Raw genomic sequence first — 5,748 nt, forward strand, 5'->3', positions numbered from 1 at the left:
CCGGCTGAATGTGGCACCATGGGAGGCTGTGACTTGTGTGTGATAAAACATAGAGCGCAATAATATTGAAAAATCTGAGAAGTATGAAAACATATACCTTCTTATTACTGGTGAAACAAAAAGCAAAGGATAATACTTTAATGTTATATCCATTACAGTATAAGACCCCATCAAATGGAACAAAGCAGCTGACTCAACTTGACTGCTTTATAATCAAATAAGTGATTGGCACTGAAGGCCCAAGTCTCTCTGTTAGAATACACTGACTGCACTAATGATAAATCTGCTGAGGTGTACAGAAATTGTGATAAGCAATAACTACATACAGCCTGTAGGGAATACAGCGTAGAACTGAGGGCTCTTATATGACATTGATTTTCCTACAGACAATAGCCATCTATTACAACTACAGGTAAATAATCATGTATGTTTTGATATGGTTTCCTTTTAGGATACTGAAACCAAATCATGGGTATTACAACAAAATCTTACAATATTGTGATAACGTTTTGTGAATCACTTTTCCTCAATTGTAAAACTCTTTCTCTTAGGAGCCCTTGGTGTCCTTGGTAGACCATAAAGAAGCTAAGGTCAGCAATTATTTAAATATACATACCGTGCCATTTTTTACAACAAAAAAGACCACTTGGAATAGAGAGCAGCAAGGTACACCTTAAAGTATGAATGGACCTATGGTTTTTCTTGATGTTTTTTCATTTTAATTGCAAGAGAGAACCAGACATAGAATGTCCATTAAGACATCGTATTTCCTTTTTATGGGTGGTAATGATTACCCACCATAAGCAGCTCAAGGACATCACAGACAACTGACGTGATCTATCTTTCATGTGAAGTACCTCATAACGTTACCCATAGTCGACCATCAAACTCGCACAACCGTGTATGTCTCTCTGCAATTAGCTGGTCTGAGACAGAGGGTCGCTCAACAGTCACCTTGCTATATGACAGGTAATCCAAATGAACTCGTAGGAAAAATAGTCGTTTTAAGAGTGACTATAAATCTGACATGTGCCAGTAGACTATGTTCCCAGTACTGCACCAAGATACTTGTACTATTCAATTGAGACATGTTGAAAAGGAGATGCTATAATCCTTATCTTGACGATTGGAGCTTTTCAGCATTTCAGTTTTTTCCAGATTACCTTGCTTGATTTACTATTGACAATGAGCTGAAACACACTTGCAAACAACAAGTGTGCGAAGTGTGAAAGCCTGACAGGGTGGTACTGTAGACACAACGTAAGAAGATAATGTAGGCACAACGTGAGAAGATCATGTAGACACAATGTAAGAAGATAATGTAGGCACAACATGAGAAGATAATGTAGGCACAATGTGAGAAGATAATGTAGGCACAACGTGAGAAGATCATGTAGACACAACGTAAGAAGATAATGTAGGCACAACATGAGAAGATAATGTAGGCACAACGTGAGAAGATCATGTAGGCACAACGTGAGAAGATCATGTAGGCACAACGTGAGAAGATACGTAAGGAAGTGTGCAAGTGTGCCCATGAAGCCATTGGAGTAAACCGAGTAATTGAGTCCACTGTACAGAATTAAAAACAAATGCTTCAGGTTCATACAGGGATTTTAGTCATTCGTCATACATCAGGAATATAGTACCTCACATTCTCCAATGTCAGAAATATATTTCGCTAACATGGAGGAAAATATATGGAAAATCCATTGTAAAATGATACAGTGACAAACAACCTTATTTAATTGTAAAATATTGATCTAGGTTTTATGACAAGTTAACCTCCCGTGGATGGGTGTTAATAGATTTTGAAACAGCCATTAATAGCACATAAAACATGTTTGGTTCTGAGCATTTCGTGTTTTCAAATAAATTCTTTATTTTTTCAATGGCAGAAACTATATTTATTTTTTCATAGGATTAGACAAATACGGTTGCTATTGGCTGCTGTAATGGCAGAAACTATGTTCCTTGGAGCTATATTGATTGTTCATTGTCTTGGAGAAGGAACAGGTTCCAGTTTCTATTACTTTGAGGGAAATGATCATACAGTATATTGAAAATGTTATATATATTACTACACTCAGTAAAAATGTTGGTAAAAATTCTGGTTGGTATGCCACACAACACGTTATTTTTCATGTCCTTCAAGCCGAATAGGGATAATTATCATTTTAACATGATACCCCCAGGCAATATCCATGCCTACATTTGATGTAAGATACAGTATGTTAGTGTGATTCCGGAGTGGTTTTTGCTATGGAGCTCAAAGGCAGGAAAAGTCTTTGGGAAGGAAGTGATGTATAGATTTCCCAGTGTATTCATGAGCTGGTGAAAGTTTATGGCCAAATGTGAAAACTTTGTTTGTGTACTCCAGTAGAATGAATACTCAATTCTCTAAAAATGTATTTATTTATTTTTTATTTCACCTTTATTTAACCAGGTAGGCCAGTTGAGAACAAGTTCTCACTTACAACTGCGACCTGGCCAAGATAGAACAAAGCAGTGCGAAGCAACACAGAGTTTCACATGGGATAAGCAAACGTACAGTCACTAACACAATAGAAGAATCTATATACAGTGTGTGCAAATGTAGTAAGATTAGGGAGGTAAGGCAATAAATAGGCCACAGTGGCAAAATAATTACAATTTAGCAAATAAACACTGGAGTGATAGATGTGCAAAAGATGAAAATGCTAGTAGAGATACTGGGGTGCAAAGGAGCAAAAAAATAAATAACAATATGGGGATGAGGTAGTTAGATGGGCTATTAACAGATGGGCTATGTAGGTGCAAAGATCTGTAAACTGCTCTGACAACTGATGCTTAAAGTTAGTGAGGGAGATATAAGACTCCAGCTTCAGTGATTTTTCCAATTCGTTCCAGTCATTTGCAGAAGAGAACTGGAAGGAAAGGTGGCCAGAGGAGTTGGCTTTGGGGGTGACCAGTGAAATATACCTGCTGGAGCGCGTGCTTTCGGGTGGGTGCTGCTATGGTAACCAGTGAGCTGAGATAAGGTGTGGCTTTACCTAGAAAATACTTACATATGACCTGGAGCCAGTGGGTTTGGCGACAAATATGAAGCGAGGGCCAGCCAAGGAGAGTGTACAGTTCGCAGTGGTGAGTAGTATATGGGGCTTTGGTGACAAAACGGATGGCACTGTGATAGACTGCATCCAATTTGCTGAGTAGAGTGTTGGATGCGATTTTGTAAATTACATCAAGGATCGGTAGGATAGTCCGTTTTACGAGGGTATGTTTGGCAGCATGAGTGAAGGATGCTTTGTTGCAAAATAGGAAGCCAATTCTAGATTTAATTTTGGATTGAAGATGCTTATTGTGAGTCTGGAAGGAGAGTTTACAGTCTGACCAGACACCTAAATATTTGTAGATATCCACATATTCTAAGTCAGAAGAGTCCAGAGTAGTGATGCTGGATGGGCGGGCAGGTGCTGGTAGCGATCGGTTGAAGAGCATGCATTTAGTTTTGCTTGCGTTTAAGAGCAGTTGGAGGCCATGGAAGGTGTGTTGTATGGCATTGAAGCCCGTCTGGAGGTTTGCTAACACAGAGTCCAAAGAAGGGCTAGAAGTATACAGAATGGTGTCGTCTGCGTAGAGGTGGATCAGAGAATCACCAGCAGCAAGAGCAACATCATTGATGTATACAGAGAAAAGAGTTGGCCCAAGAACTGAACACTGTGGCACCCCCATAGAGACTGCCAGAGGTCCGGACAACAGGCCCTCCGATTTGACACACTGAACTCCATCTGAGAAGTAGTTGGTGAACCAGGCGAGGCAGTCATTTGAGAAACCATGGCTTTTGAGTCGGTCGTTAAGAATGCAGTGATTGACAGTCGAAAGCCTTGGTCAGGTCGATGAATACGGCTGGACCTCAATAATTGGACCTCATGCTATTGAAAATACTGTCAAGGTCAACAGTAATGGAATATTTTGAGAAAAACTCTCATGACAAGTTTGCTCCTATGGGAATATAATGTTAATGCCATTGCATCATTCATTGGCTCTAGTTTTTCTCTGAAAGTGAACCTGCCAGGCTACCCTGCATGCCCACGCTGTCTGCCTCAGCTGCCAGACAGTGCCCATGTACACAATGCCAGTTTAATTAATGGCATCACTAAAAGGTTTAGCCCACTAAAGTTCGCATCTTGTTTAATATCCTAAGTGCCTCTGTACCTCTTGCAATCTCCCAAAGGTACAATATGAAGGAAGTCAATCAATACTAGCTAGGCCTAAAGCGCCATGCCACCACCAACAGCATTAACAGCAGCTCCTCCCCTCTCCCAAATAAGTTGAAAGCGAATCACCTAGTTCTTACCCAAAATTACAATGCCAGCACCAGCTTGATAGAATGACAATGTGCATCAATTTGGTTCGGGTTATTCATGAAGTCGCTGATACAATGTTCATGCTTATGATCACCATGCTTCACCATTCTATATCTGGAATATAACAATGTATGCTAGTGGGCTAAACTCTTTCTACATGGCCTGCAGTGTAATACAATGCAGTGTCACAATGTGAAATTCAGTTTAATCACATTTGCTTTCCCCAGTGCAGTCTGTCAGGCTTAATTGGAAGTACTGTCACAAGACTCTAATCTGACTCCATTGCTCATTGGATGCAATTAATTCAAGGCATTGTCTTTAAAAAGCCTATGACTCTCACTCCAGTCTCATCTTCTTCTTCGTGCCCTCTCTCTCTCTTCCCAAACCACTGAATGAATAAGGAATTATGAATTAGTTAACACAAACCTTCATTCACAAATTGTTGAATGGGAAAAACACTGACAAATCATTTGTTTTATAATAAACCTACCATTTTCACTTGGTCTATGTAAGATCCAGGCCTAGACAATATTTTCAGATAAGTGTGTTGCTGAGTTACTTATATCTCTTTAGATTCATAGAGGGGTTCTTTCCTGTGAACTATTTCGAAGGTGTAATCATCAGACAGGTAATGTGTAAGTCTTTGTTTAGTTGCATGCAGCCCAGTGTTTTAGCAAACCAAGGTAATCAGGAGTAGTTATTTTTACAGAAGGTCTAAGAACCTTATTCACACAGCAAATTCATTCTAATCAGTCCCTCTCCTACTAATGCAACACCAGGCCTGGCCCTATTTATAGGACTGCGAGCTACTGAGGATAGCAGAAACAATTATTCAGACTGACTCTGACTCTACATACTTGTGAACTGTTATTTAATGACTAGAGATATAAATAGAGATAGAACCTTACTTGAGGAGCTGAGGGAGGGAAGGAAGGAAGGGATACACTTTTGAAGGTTGGAGAGGGTTATAATTTGCTTGGTTCATCTATAATTGGTCTTCAAGAAGAAAATTATGCTGAGTGTGGGTAACAAGGAGAGTTATAGAGACAGTAAATATTGTTGAGAAGCAATGATCATTTGCCAGAGGGCAAGGATGTATTTGGCTTAAACGGTTTTCTCGTGGCAAAATACTCCCCCCCCCCCCCTCCCCCTTCCTGTTCACTTCTGTTAATCAGACATGGTAGACAAATAAATACGTGTAAATAAAAATAAGGCAAATTAAGGTTGTGCAAATAATTTATATTGAAGTTAAGAATGAACAAATACGCTTTCATCTTCTGTTATTTTACACAGTTATTTCACAGAATTTGCCGTTTTTACATTGGTTATACCCCCAGCTTACTTAAAAAAATAGGGGGCGATGTTGCGCCGACTGATAGTCTAGTCGTCGTCAAAAAAC

This window comes from Oncorhynchus mykiss, chromosome 8 (assembly GCF_057628025.1).
Source record: "Oncorhynchus mykiss isolate SJ-2025 chromosome 8, ASM5762802v1, whole genome shotgun sequence".
Taxonomy (NCBI): Eukaryota; Metazoa; Chordata; class Actinopteri; order Salmoniformes; family Salmonidae; genus Oncorhynchus; species Oncorhynchus mykiss.